The sequence below is a fragment of the Ascaphus truei genome, unplaced genomic scaffold, assembly GCF_040206685.1.
Source record: "Ascaphus truei isolate aAscTru1 unplaced genomic scaffold, aAscTru1.hap1 HAP1_SCAFFOLD_83, whole genome shotgun sequence".
Lineage (NCBI taxonomy): Eukaryota > Metazoa > Chordata > Amphibia > Anura > Ascaphidae > Ascaphus > Ascaphus truei.
In genome coordinates, this window is record NW_027457167.1 from 13,627 (window position 1) to 27,329 (window position 13,703).

The 13,703-nt window shown below is 48.9% G+C and overlaps 10 non-coding genes across 10 annotated transcripts; all 10 read right to left on the reverse strand.

Moving 5' to 3' along the window:
* Positions 1-376: 376 nt before the first annotated feature.
* LOC142486351 (U1 spliceosomal RNA) lies at positions 377-544 on the reverse strand. Its single transcript, XR_012798917.1, has one exon. It is a non-coding gene; the product is annotated as a U1 spliceosomal RNA (small nuclear RNA).
* A 1,276-nt stretch (positions 545-1,820) lies between these two features.
* On the reverse strand, positions 1,821-1,988 carry LOC142486352 (U1 spliceosomal RNA). Its single transcript, XR_012798918.1, has one exon. It is a non-coding gene; the product is annotated as a U1 spliceosomal RNA (small nuclear RNA).
* A 1,271-nt stretch (positions 1,989-3,259) lies between these two features.
* LOC142486353 (U1 spliceosomal RNA) lies at positions 3,260-3,427 on the reverse strand. Its single transcript, XR_012798919.1, has one exon. It is a non-coding gene; the product is annotated as a U1 spliceosomal RNA (small nuclear RNA).
* A 1,268-nt stretch (positions 3,428-4,695) lies between these two features.
* LOC142486354 (U1 spliceosomal RNA) lies at positions 4,696-4,863 on the reverse strand. The gene has a single exon (XR_012798920.1). It is a non-coding gene; the product is annotated as a U1 spliceosomal RNA (small nuclear RNA).
* Positions 4,864-6,120: 1,257 nt separating this feature from the next.
* LOC142486355 (U1 spliceosomal RNA) lies at positions 6,121-6,288 on the reverse strand. Its single transcript, XR_012798921.1, has one exon. It is a non-coding gene; the product is annotated as a U1 spliceosomal RNA (small nuclear RNA).
* A 1,270-nt stretch (positions 6,289-7,558) lies between these two features.
* On the reverse strand, positions 7,559-7,726 carry LOC142486356 (U1 spliceosomal RNA). Its single transcript, XR_012798922.1, has one exon. It is a non-coding gene; the product is annotated as a U1 spliceosomal RNA (small nuclear RNA).
* Positions 7,727-8,992: 1,266 nt separating this feature from the next.
* On the reverse strand, positions 8,993-9,160 carry LOC142486358 (U1 spliceosomal RNA). Its single transcript, XR_012798924.1, has one exon. It is a non-coding gene; the product is annotated as a U1 spliceosomal RNA (small nuclear RNA).
* A 1,274-nt stretch (positions 9,161-10,434) lies between these two features.
* On the reverse strand, positions 10,435-10,602 carry LOC142486359 (U1 spliceosomal RNA). The gene has a single exon (XR_012798925.1). It is a non-coding gene; the product is annotated as a U1 spliceosomal RNA (small nuclear RNA).
* A 1,276-nt stretch (positions 10,603-11,878) lies between these two features.
* Positions 11,879-12,046, reverse strand: LOC142486360 (U1 spliceosomal RNA). Its single transcript, XR_012798926.1, has one exon. It is a non-coding gene; the product is annotated as a U1 spliceosomal RNA (small nuclear RNA).
* Positions 12,047-13,314: 1,268 nt separating this feature from the next.
* LOC142486361 (U1 spliceosomal RNA) lies at positions 13,315-13,482 on the reverse strand. The gene has a single exon (XR_012798927.1). It is a non-coding gene; the product is annotated as a U1 spliceosomal RNA (small nuclear RNA).
* Positions 13,483-13,703: the final 221 nt, after the last annotated feature.

Consider the following 13,703-nt stretch of genomic DNA (forward strand, 5'->3'; position numbering starts at 1 on the left):
TGTCTGGCTACAGAGACCCAGACATACCATGTAGAACTAGGGTGGGGAGGGGGTGAAATAAAAACCCCATATCATATCCTGCAAGCAAGGACCGTCCATTTTTTCAAATCCAGATTTGATTGTAAATGTGCTGTTTTTTTCATAAATATATATATACAGTACACCGTATTTGTTTCCCTATTTCCCAATCCAAAACGTCTGTGCAGGTACATCATTGTCATTTGTCCCTGTTTGAGATGTTGCTAGCTGGCTATTTATTGTACATGGTGCTCCTTTTTGCCAGCAGTTATTGACCATGCCCAAAGCCCAAGCAGTGGGAATAGCAGCAGCTTGTCTGAACAAACACCTGTTTCTGTTTTTTGTAACCATCCAAAAACAGGGGAGAGCGCGCACGCAGTCCCCCACTACCAGAAATTGTGCAGTCGAGTTTCCCGCATGTGGGGAAATCGCAGAGGTCAGCTAGCTCCAAGTGCAATGAGCTAGCCTCGCCCTGGGAGAGCCACCTGCTGGAGCATGGCTTAAAACTCCCCTGCCAGGTAAGTATGAGTTGCAATGGCGCGCTGGGGGCAACTAGCCCTGTCCCAGGACAACTGTCACCCTTGTGGAGAGAGCAGCTTGGTCATTGGTGCAGCAAGCAACACAGTACCTGAGGCCTAGTATCTGAGCCGCTGCAGCCAGCACCTGCAGCAAGGAGCAGCCTAGGCCATTCCATGCAAACATTTGTGCTGCAGCAGCAGCAGCAGCAGCAGCAGCAGCAGCAGCAGCAGCAGCAGCAATGAATATTTGTCAAACAACATAGATCCAAGACACCCCGTCCTCCTCCTCCCCCCCCCCCCCCCAGAAGCGAAGCAAAGCAAAGCAAAGCAAAGCCAAACCAAACCCTCCCCCCCATCCAACAAGCACCCAGAGCAGCCAAGCTTCGCCGTAAGGTACTTCTTCTTGGTTTTAAAAGAAAGAAGCAATCACTTTGAACACCGCTCAGCTCTGTCATTTCAGCTGCCGGAGAGACAGGGGGACACCATATTTCTGGGGTGGCTTTCTACATCTCCCCTACCTGCTGGCACTCTCTTTTTCTGACCTCCACTGACACCTGCTGCTGCTGCTGCTGCTGCATAAAAAGGGAGAGGTGCCCTGTCCTGCTGGCAAACGTGACACTTTGGCCCTTACCAGCATGGCTGCTTACCTGGCATTTGCATAAATATAGAAGCAAGCTAACACTGTCTGCTGCTCCATGGATAGAGATAGATAGATAGATAGATAGATAGATAGATAGATAGATAGATAGATAGATAGATAGAGATTGTTTTTTGCACAGCTCAGCAGATAGTCTGCAATCTGTTGCTTTTAAATGCTGCTTTTTGTTACTTTGGAGCCTAGAAACTCTAGAACGTACTGTACACTCCCTTTGTGATATCATCACAGGGGGTTGTCTGGCTACAGAGACCCAGACATACCATGTAGAACTAGGGTGGGGAGGGGGTGAAATAAAAACCCCATATCATATCCTGCAAGCAAGGACCGTCCATTTTTTCAAATCCAGATTTGATTGTAAATGTGCTGTTTTTTTCATAAATATATATATACAGTACACCGTATTTGTTTCCCTATTTCCCAATCCACCTGTGAACTTATTCCTAAACGTCTGTGCAGGTACATCATTGTCATTTGTCCCTGTTTGAGATGTTGCTAGCTGGCTATTTATTGTACATGGTGCTCCTTTTTGCCAGCAGTTATTGACCATGCCCAAAGCCCAAGCAGTGGGAATAGCAGCAGCTTGTCTGAACAAACACCTGTTTCTGTTTTTTGTAACCATCCAAAAACAGGGGAGAGCGCGCACGCAGTCCCCCACTACCAGAAATTGTGCAGTCGAGTTTCCCGCATGTGGGGAAATCGCAGAGGTCAGCTAGCTCCAAGTGCAATGAGCTAGCCTCGCCCTGGGAGAGCCACCTGCTGGAGCATGGCTTAAAACTCCCCTGCCAGGTAAGTATGAGTTGCAATGGCGCGCTGGGGGCAACTAGCCCTGTCCCAGGACAACTGTCACCCTTGTGGAGAGAGCAGCTTGGTCATTGGTGCAGCAAGCAACACAGTACCTGAGGCCTAGTATCTGAGCCGCTGCAGCCAGCACCTGCAGCAAGGAGCAGCCTAGGCCATTCCATGCAAACATTTGTGCTGCAGCAGCAGCAGCAGCAGCAGCAGCAGCAGCAGCAGCAGCAGCAGCAGCAATGAATATTTGTCAAACAACATAGATCCAAGACACCCCGTCCTCCTCCTCCCCCCCCCCCCCCCAGAAGCGAAGCAAAGCAAAGCAAAGCAAAGCCAAACCAAACCCTCCCCCCCATCCAACAAGCACCCAGAGCAGCCAAGCTTCGCCGTAAGGTACTTCTTCTTGGTTTTAAAAGAAAGAAGCAATCACTTTGAACACCGCTCAGCTCTGTCATTTCAGCTGCCGGAGAGACAGGGGGACACCATATTTCTGGGGTGGCTTTCTACATCTCCCCTACCTGCTGGCACTCTCTTTTTCTGACCTCCACTGACACCTGCTGCTGCTGCTGCTGCTGCATAAAAAGGGAGAGGTGCCCTGTCCTGCTGGCAAACGTGACACTTTGGCCCTTACCAGCATGGCTGCTTACCTGGCATTTGCATAAATATAGAAGCAAGCTAACACTGTCTGCTGCTCCATGGATAGAGATAGATAGATAGATAGATAGATAGATAGATAGATAGATAGATAGATAGAGATTGTTTTTTGCACAGCTCAGCAGATAGTCTGCAATCTGTTGCTTTTAAATGCTGCTTTTTGTTACTTTGGAGCCTAGAAACTCTAGAACGTACTGTACACTCCCTTTGTGATATCATCACAGGGGGTTGTCTGGCTACAGAGACCCAGACATACCATGTAGAACTAGGGTGGGGAGGGGGTGAAATAAAAACCCCATATCATATCCTGCAAGCAAGGACCGTCCATTTTTTCAAATCCAGATTTGATTGTAAATGTGCTGTTTTTTTCATAAATATATATATACAGTACACCGTATTTGTTTCCCTATTTCCCAATCCACCTGTGAACTTATTCCTAAACGTCTGTGCAGGTACATCATTGTCATTTGTCCCTGTTTGAGATGTTGCTAGCTGGCTATTTATTGTACATGGTGCTCCTTTTTGCCAGCAGTTATTGACCATGCCCAAAGCCCAAGCAGTGGGAATAGCAGCAGCTTGTCTGAACAAACACCTGTTTCTGTTTTTTGTAACCATCCAAAAACAGGGGAGAGCGCGCACGCAGTCCCCCACTACCAGAAATTGTGCAGTCGAGTTTCCCGCATGTGGGGAAATCGCAGAGGTCAGCTAGCTCCAAGTGCAATGAGCTAGCCTCGCCCTGGGAGAGCCACCTGCTGGAGCATGGCTTAAAACTCCCCTGCCAGGTAAGTATGAGTTGCAATGGCGCGCTGGGGGCAACTAGCCCTGTCCCAGGACAACTGTCACCCTTGTGGAGAGAGCAGCTTGGTCATTGGTGCAGCAAGCAACACAGTACCTGAGGCCTAGTATCTGAGCCGCTGCAGCCAGCACCTGCAGCAAGGAGCAGCCTAGGCCATTCCATGCAAACATTTGTGCTGCAGCAGCAGCAGCAGCAGCAGCAGCAGCAGCAGCAGCAGCAGCAGCAATGAATATTTGTCAAACAACATAGATCCAAGACACCCCGTCCTCCTCCTCCCCCCCCCCCCCCCAGAAGCGAAGCAAAGCAAAGCAAAGCAAAGCCAAACCAAACCCTCCCCCCCATCCAACAAGCACCCAGAGCAGCCAAGCTTCGCCGTAAGGTACTTCTTCTTGGTTTTAAAAGAAAGAAGCAATCACTTTGAACACCGCTCAGCTCTGTCATTTCAGCTGCCGGAGAGACAGGGGGACACCATATTTCTGGGGTGGCTTTCTACATCTCCCCTACCTGCTGGCACTCTCTTTTTCTGACCTCCACTGACACCTGCTGCTGCTGCTGCTGCTGCATAAAAAGGGAGAGGTGCCCTGTCCTGCTGGCAAACGTGACACTTTGGCCCTTACCAGCATGGCTGCTTACCTGGCATTTGCATAAATATAGAAGCAAGCTAACACTGTCTGCTGCTCCATGGATAGAGATAGATAGATAGATAGATAGATAGATAGATAGATAGATAGATAGATAGAGATTGTTTTTTGCACAGCTCAGCAGATAGTCTGCAATCTGTTGCTTTTAAATGCTGCTTTTTGTTACTTTGGAGCCTAGAAACTCTAGAACGTACTGTACACTCCCTTTGTGATATCATCACAGGGGGTTGTCTGGCTACAGAGACCCAGACATACCATGTAGAACTAGGGTGGGGAGGGGGTGAAATAAAAACCCCATATCATATCCTGCAAGCAAGGACCGTCCATTTTTTCAAATCCAGATTTGATTGTAAATGTGCTGTTTTTTTCATAAATATATATATACAGTACACCGTATTTGTTTCCCTATTTCCCAATCCACCTGTGAACTTATTCCTAAACGTCTGTGCAGGTACATCATTGTCATTTGTCCCTGTTTGAGATGTTGCTAGCTGGCTATTTATTGTACATGGTGCTCCTTTTTGCCAGCAGTTATTGACCATGCCCAAAGCCCAAGCAGTGGGAATAGCAGCAGCTTGTCTGAACAAACACCTGTTTCTGTTTTTTGTAACCATCCAAAAACAGGGGAGAGCGCGCACGCAGTCCCCCACTACCAGAAATTGTGCAGTCGAGTTTCCCGCATGTGGGGAAATCGCAGAGGTCAGCTAGCTCCAAGTGCAATGAGCTAGCCTCGCCCTGGGAGAGCCACCTGCTGGAGCATGGCTTAAAACTCCCCTGCCAGGTAAGTATGAGTTGCAATGGCGCGCTGGGGGCAACTAGCCCTGTCCCAGGACAACTGTCACCCTTGTGGAGAGAGCAGCTTGGTCATTGGTGCAGCAAGCAACACAGTACCTGAGGCCTAGTATCTGAGCCGCTGCAGCCAGCACCTGCAGCAAGGAGCAGCCTAGGCCATTCCATGCAAACATTTGTGCTGCAGCAGCAGCAGCAGCAGCAGCAGCAGCAGCAGCAGCAGCAGCAATGAATATTTGTCAAACAACATAGATCCAAGACACCCCGTCCTCCTCCTCCCCCCCCCCCCCCCAGAAGCGAAGCAAAGCAAAGCAAAGCAAAGCCAAAGCAAACCCTCCCCCCCATCCAACAAGCACCCAGAGCAGCCAAGCTTCGCCGTAAGGTACTTCTTCTTGGTTTTAAAAGAAAGAAGCAATCACTTTGAACACCGCTCAGCTCTGTCATTTCAGCTGCCGGAGAGACAGGGGGACACCATATTTCTGGGGTGGCTTTCTACATCTCCCCTACCTGCTGGCACTCTCTTTTTCTGACCTCCACTGACACCTGCTGCTGCTGCTGCTGCTGCATAAAAAGGGAGAGGTGCCCTGTCCTGCTGGCAAACGTGACACTTTGGCCCTTACCAGCATGGCTGCTTACCTGGCATTTGCATAAATATAGAAGCAAGCTAACACTGTCTGCTGCTCCATGGATAGAGATAGATAGATAGATAGATAGATAGATAGATAGATAGATAGAGATTGTTTTTTGCACAGCTCAGCAGATAGTCTGCAATCTGTTGCTTTTAAATGCTGCTTTTTGTTACTTTGGAGCCTAGAAACTCTAGAACGTACTGTACACTCCCTTTGTGATATCATCACAGGGGGTTGTCTGGCTACAGAGACCCAGACATACCATGTAGAACTAGGGTGGGGAGGGGGTGAAATAAAAACCCCATATCATATCCTGCAAGCAAGGACCGTCCATTTTTTCAAATCCAGATTTGATTGTAAATGTGCTGTTTTTTTCATAAATATATATATACAGTACACCGTATTTGTTTCCCTATTTCCCAATCCACCTGTGAACTTATTCCTAAACGTCTGTGCAGGTACATCATTGTCATTTGTCCCTGTTTGAGATGTTGCTAGCTGGCTATTTATTGTACATGGTGCTCCTTTTTGCCAGCAGTTATTGACCATGCCCAAAGCCCAAGCAGTGGGAATAGCAGCAGCTTGTCTGAACAAACACCTGTTTCTGTTTTTTGTAACCATCCAAAAACAGGGGAGAGCGCGCACGCAGTCCCCCACTACCAGAAATTGTGCAGTCGAGTTTCCCGCATGTGGGGAAATCGCAGAGGTCAGCTAGCTCCAAGTGCAATGAGCTAGCCTCGCCCTGGGAGAGCCACCTGCTGGAGCATGGCTTAAAACTCCCCTGCCAGGTAAGTATGAGTTGCAATGGCGCGCTGGGGGCAACTAGCCCTGTCCCAGGACAACTGTCACCCTTGTGGAGAGAGCAGCTTGGTCATTGGTGCAGCAAGCAACACAGTACCTGAGGCCTAGTATCTGAGCCGCTGCAGCCAGCACCTGCAGCAAGGAGCAGCCTAGGCCATTCCATGCAAACATTTGTGCTGCAGCAGCAGCAGCAGCAGCAGCAGCAGCAGCAGCAGCAGCAATGAATATTTGTCAAACAACATAGATCCAAGACACCCCGTCCTCCTCCTCCCCCCCCCCCCCCCAGAAGCGAAGCAAAGCAAAGCAAAGCAAAGCCAAACCAAACCCTCCCCCCCATCCAACAAGCACCCAGAGCAGCCAAGCTTCGCCGTAAGGTACTTCTTCTTGGTTTTAAAAGAAAGAAGCAATCACTTTGAACACCGCTCAGCTCTGTCATTTCAGCTGCCGGAGAGACAGGGGGACACCATATTTCTGGGGTGGCTTTCTACATCTCCCCTACCTGCTGGCACTCTCTTTTTCTGACCTCCACTGACACCTGCTGCTGCTGCTGCTGCTGCATAAAAAGGGAGAGGTGCCCTGTCCTGCTGGCAAACGTGACACTTTGGCCCTTACCAGCATGGCTGCTTACCTGGCATTTGCATAAATATAGAAGCAAGCTAACACTGTCTGCTGCTCCATGGATAGAGATAGATAGATAGATAGATAGATAGATAGATAGATAGATAGATAGATAGATAGATAGAGATTGTTTTTTGCACAGCTCAGCAGATAGTCTGCAATCTGTTGCTTTTAAATGCTGCTTTTTGTTACTTTGGAGCCTAGAAACTCTAGAACGTACTGTACACTCCCTTTGTGATATCATCACAGGGGGTTGTCTGGCTACAGAGACCCAGACATACCATGTAGAACTAGGGTGGGGAGGGGGTGAAATAAAAACCCCATATCATATCCTGCAAGCAAGGACCGTCCATTTTTTCAAATCCAGATTTGATTGTAAATGTGCTGTTTTTTTCATAAATATATATATACAGTACACCGTATTTGTTTCCCTATTTCCCAATCCACCTGTGAACTTATTCCTAAACGTCTGTGCAGGTACATCATTGTCATTTGTCCCTGTTTGAGATGTTGCTAGCTGGCTATTTATTGTACATGGTGCTCCTTTTTGCCAGCAGTTATTGACCATGCCCAAAGCCCAAGCAGTGGGAATAGCAGCAGCTTGTCTGAACAAACACCTGTTTCTGTTTTTTGTAACCATCCAAAAACAGGGGAGAGCGCGCACGCAGTCCCCCACTACCAGAAATTGTGCAGTCGAGTTTCCCGCATGTGGGGAAATCGCAGAGGTCAGCTAGCTCCAAGTGCAATGAGCTAGCCTCGCCCTGGGAGAGCCACCTGCTGGAGCATGGCTTAAAACTCCCCTGCCAGGTAAGTATGAGTTGCAATGGCGCGCTGGGGGCAACTAGCCCTGTCCCAGGACAACTGTCACCCTTGTGGAGAGAGCAGCTTGGTCATTGGTGCAGCAAGCAACACAGTACCTGAGGCCTAGTATCTGAGCCGCTGCAGCCAGCACCTGCAGCAAGGAGCAGCCTAGGCCATTCCATGCAAACATTTGTGCTGCAGCAGCAGCAGCAGCAGCAGCAGCAGCAGCAGCAGCAGCAATGAATATTTGTCAAACAACATAGATCCAAGACACCCCGTCCTCCTCCTCCCCCCCCCCCCCCCAGAAGCGAAGCAAAGCAAAGCAAAGCAAAGCCAAACCAAACCCTCCCCCCCATCCAACAAGCACCCAGAGCAGCCAAGCTTCGCCGTAAGGTACTTCTTCTTGGTTTTAAAAGAAAGAAGCAATCACTTTGAACACCGCTCAGCTCTGTCATTTCAGCTGCCGGAGAGACAGGGGGACACCATATTTCTGGGGTGGCTTTCTACATCTCCCCTACCTGCTGGCACTCTCTTTTTCTGACCTCCACTGACACCTGCTGCTGCTGCTGCTGCTGCATAAAAAGGGAGAGGTGCCCTGTCCTGCTGGCAAACGTGACACTTTGGCCCTTACCAGCATGGCTGCTTACCTGGCATTTGCATAAATATAGAAGCAAGCTAACACTGTCTGCTGCTCCATGGATAGAGATAGATAGATAGATAGATAGATAGATAGATAGATAGATAGATAGATAGATAGAGATTGTTTTTTGCACAGCTCAGCAGATAGTCTGCAATCTGTTGCTTTTAAATGCTGCTTTTTGTTACTTTGGAGCCTAGAAACTCTAGAACGTACTGTACACTCCCTTTGTGATATCATCACAGGGGGTTGTCTGGCTACAGAGACCCAGACATACCATGTAGAACTAGGGTGGGGAGGGGGTGAAATAAAAACCCCATATCATATCCTGCAAGCAAGGACCGTCCATTTTTTCAAATCCAGATTTGATTGTAAATGTGCTGTTTTTTTCATAAATATATATATACAGTACACCGTATTTGTTTCCCTATTTCCCAATCCACCTGTGAACTTATTCCTAAACGTCTGTGCAGGTACATCATTGTCATTTGTCCCTGTTTGAGATGTTGCTAGCTGGCTATTTATTGTACATGGTGCTCCTTTTTGCCAGCAGTTATTGACCATGCCCAAAGCCCAAGCAGTGGGAATAGCAGCAGCTTGTCTGAACAAACACCTGTTTCTGTTTTTTGTAACCATCCAAAAACAGGGGAGAGCGCGCACGCAGTCCCCCACTACCAGAAATTGTGCAGTCGAGTTTCCCGCATGTGGGGAAATCGCAGAGGTCAGCTAGCTCCAAGTGCAATGAGCTAGCCTCGCCCTGGGAGAGCCACCTGCTGGAGCATGGCTTAAAACTCCCCTGCCAGGTAAGTATGAGTTGCAATGGCGCGCTGGGGGCAACTAGCCCTGTCCCAGGACAACTGTCACCCTTGTGGAGAGAGCAGCTTGGTCATTGGTGCAGCAAGCAACACAGTACCTGAGGCCTAGTATCTGAGCCGCTGCAGCCAGCACCTGCAGCAAGGAGCAGCCTAGGCCATTCCATGCAAACATTTGTGCTGCAGCAGCAGCAGCAGCAGCAGCAGCAGCAGCAGCAGCAGCAATGAATATTTGTCAAACAACATAGATCCAAGACACCCCGTCCTCCTCCTCCCCCCCCCCCCCCCCAGAAGCGAAGCAAAGCAAAGCAAAGCAAAGCCAAACCAAACCCTCCCCCCCATCCAACAAGCACCCAGAGCAGCCAAGCTTCGCCGTAAGGTACTTCTTCTTGGTTTTAAAAGAAAGAAGCAATCACTTTGAACACCGCTCAGCTCTGTCATTTCAGCTGCCGGAGAGACAGGGGGACACCATATTTCTGGGGTGGCTTTCTACATCTCCCCTACCTGCTGGCACTCTCTTTTTCTGACCTCCACTGACACCTGCTGCTGCTGCTGCTGCTGCTGCATAAAAAGGGAGAGGTGCCCTGTCCTGCTGGCAAACGTGACACTTTGGCCCTTACCAGCATGGCTGCTTACCTGGCATTTGCATAAATATAGAAGCAAGCTAACACTGTCTGCTGCTCCATGGATAGAGATAGATAGATAGATAGATAGATAGATAGATAGATAGATAGATAGATAGATAGATAGAGATTGTTTTTTGCACAGCTCAGCAGATAGTCTGCAATCTGTTGCTTTTAAATGCTGCTTTTTGTTACTTTGGAGCCTAGAAACTCTAGAACGTACTGTACACTCCCTTTGTGATATCATCACAGGGGGTTGTCTGGCTACAGAGACCCAGACATACCATGTAGAACTAGGGTGGGGAGGGGGTGAAATAAAAACCCCATATCATATCCTGCAAGCAAGGACCGTCCATTTTTTCAAATCCAGATTTGATTGTAAATGTGCTGTTTTTTTCATAAATATATATATACAGTACACCGTATTTGTTTCCCTATTTCCCAATCCACCTGTGAACTTATTCCTAAACGTCTGTGCAGGTACATCATTGTCATTTGTCCCTGTTTGAGATGTTGCTAGCTGGCTATTTATTGTACATGGTGCTCCTTTTTGCCAGCAGTTATTGACCATGCCCAAAGCCCAAGCAGTGGGAATAGCAGCAGCTTGTCTGAACAAACACCTGTTTCTGTTTTTTGTAACCATCCAAAAACAGGGGAGAGCGCGCACGCAGTCCCCCACTACCAGAAATTGTGCAGTCGAGTTTCCCGCATGTGGGGAAATCGCAGAGGTCAGCTAGCTCCAAGTGCAATGAGCTAGCCTCGCCCTGGGAGAGCCACCTGCTGGAGCATGGCTTAAAACTCCCCTGCCAGGTAAGTATGAGTTGCAATGGCGCGCTGGGGGCAACTAGCCCTGTCCCAGGACAACTGTCACCCTTGTGGAGAGAGCAGCTTGGTCATTGGTGCAGCAAGCAACACAGTACCTGAGGCCTAGTATCTGAGCCGCTGCAGCCAGCACCTGCAGCAAGGAGCAGCCTAGGCCATTCCATGCAAACATTTGTGCTGCAGCAGCAGCAGCAGCAGCAGCAGCAGCAGCAGCAGCAGCAGCAATGAATATTTGTCAAACAACATAGATCCAAGACACCCCGTCCTCCTCCTCCCCCCCCCCCCCCAGAAGCGAAGCAAAGCAAAGCAAAGCAAAGCAAAGCCAAACCAAACCCTCCCCCCCATCCAACAAGCACCCAGAGCAGCCAAGCTTCGCCGTAAGGTACTTCTTCTTGGTTTTAAAAGAAAGAAGCAATCACTTTGAACACCGCTCAGCTCTGTCATTTCAGCTGCCGGAGAGACAGGGGGACACCATATTTCTGGGGTGGCTTTCTACATCTCCCCTACCTGCTGGCACTCTCTTTTTCTGACCTCCACTGACACCTGCTGCTGCTGCTGCTGCTGCTGCATAAAAAGGGAGAGGTGCCCTGTCCTGCTGGCAAACGTGACACTTTGGCCCTTACCAGCATGGCTGCTTACCTGGCATTTGCATAAATATAGAAGCAAGCTAACACTGTCTGCTGCTCCATGGATAGAGATAGATAGATAGATAGATAGATAGATAGATAGATAGATAGATAGATAGATAGAGATTGTTTTTTGCACAGCTCAGCAGATAGTCTGCAATCTGTTGCTTTTAAATGCTGCTTTTTGTTACTTTGGAGCCTAGAAACTCTAGAACGTACTGTACACTCCCTTTGTGATATCATCACAGGGGGTTGTCTGGCTACAGAGACCCAGACATACCATGTAGAACTAGGGTGGGGAGGGGGTGAAATAAAAACCCCATATCATATCCTGCAAGCAAGGACCGTCCATTTTTTCAAATCCAGATTTGATTGTAAATGTGCTGTTTTTTTCATAAATATATATATACAGTACACCGTATTTGTTTCCCTATTTCCCAATCCACCTGTGAACTTATTCCTAAACGTCTGTGCAGGTACATCATTGTCATTTGTCCCTGTTTGAGATGTTGCTAGCTGGCTATTTATTGTACATGGTGCTCCTTTTTGCCAGCAGTTATTGACCATGCCCAAAGCCCAAGCAGTGGGAATAGCAGCAGCTTGTCTGAACAAACACCTGTTTCTGTTTTTTGTAACCATCCAAAAACAGGGGAGAGCGCGCACGCAGTCCCCCACTACCAGAAATTGTGCAGTCGAGTTTCCCGCATGTGGGGAAATCGCAGAGGTCAGCTAGCTCCAAGTGCAATGAGCTAGCCTCGCCCTGGGAGAGCCACCTGCTGGAGCATGGCTTAAAACTCCCCTGCCAGGTAAGTATGAGTTGCAATGGCGCGCTGGGGGCAACTAGCCCTGTCCCAGGACAACTGTCACCCTTGTGGAGAGAGCAGCTTGGTCATTGGTGCAGCAAGCAACACAGTACCTGAGGCCTAGTATCTGAGCCGCTGCAGCCAGCACCTGCAGCAAGGAGCAGCCTAGGCCATTCCATGCAAACATTTGTGCTGCAGCAGCAGCAGCAGCAGCAGCAGCAGCAGCAGCAGCAGCAGCAATGAATATTTGTCAAACAACATAGATCCAAGACACCCCGTCCTCCTCCTCCCCCCCCCCCCCCAGAAGCGAAGCAAAGCAAAGCAAAGCAAAGCCAAACCAAACCCTCCCCCCCATCCAACAAGCACCCAGAGCAGCCAAGCTTCGCCGTAAGGTACTTCTTCTTGGTTTTAAAAGAAAGAAGCAATCACTTTGAACACCGCTCAGCTCTGTCATTTCAGCTGCCGGAGAGACAGGGGGACACCATATTTCTGGGGTGGCTTTCTACATCTCCCCTACCTGCTGGCACTCTCTTTTTCTGACCTCCACTGACACCTGCTGCTGCTGCTGCTGCTGCATAAAAAGGGAGAGGTGCCCTGTCCTGCTGGCAAACGTGACACTTTGGCCCTTACCAGCATGGCTGCTTACCTGGCATTTGCATAAATATAGAAGCAAGCTAACACTGTCTGCTGCTCCATGGATAGAGATAGATAGATAGATAGATAGATAGATAGATAGATAGATAGATAGATAGATAGAGATTGTTTTTTGCACAGCTCAGCAGATAGTCTGCAATCTGTTGCTTTTAAATGCTGCTTTTTGTTACTTTGGAGCCTAGAAACTCTAGAACGTACTGTACACTCCCTTTGTGATATCATCACAGGGGGTTGTCTGGCTACAGAGACCCAGACATACCATGTAGAACTAGGGTGGGGAGGGGGTGAAATAAAAACCCCATATCATATCCTGCAAGCAAGGACCGTCCATTTTTTCAAATCCAGATTTGATTGTAAATGTGCTGTTTTTTTCATAAATATATATATACAGTACACCGTATTTGTTTCCCTATTTCCCAATCCACCTGTGAACTTATTCCTAAACGTCTGTGCAGGTACATCATTGTCATTTGTCCCTGTTTGAGATGTTGCTAGCTGGCTATTTATTGTACATGGTGCTCCTTTTTGCCAGCAGTTATTGACCATGCCCAAAGCCCAAGCAGTGGGAATAGCAGCAGCTTGTCTGAACAAACACCTGTTTCTGTTTTTTGTAACCATCCAAAAACAGGGGAGAGCGCGCACGCAGTCCCCCACTACCAGAAATTGTGCAGTCGAGTTTCCCGCATGTGGGGAAATCGCAGAGGTCAGCTAGCTCCAAGTGCAATGAGCTAGCCTCGCCCTGGGAGAGCCACCTGCTGGAGCATGGCTTAAAACTCCCCTGCCAGGTAAGTATGAGTTGCAATGGCGCGCTGGGGGCAACTAGCCCTGTCCCAGGACAACTGTCACCCTTGTGGAGAGAGCAGCTTGGTCATTGGTGCAGCAAGCAACACAGTACCTGAGGCCTAGTATCTGAGCCGCTGCAGCCAGCACCTGCAGCAAGGAGCAGCCTAGGCCATTCCATGCAAACATTTGTGCTGCAGCAGCAGCAGCAGCAGCAGCAGCAGCAGCAGCAGC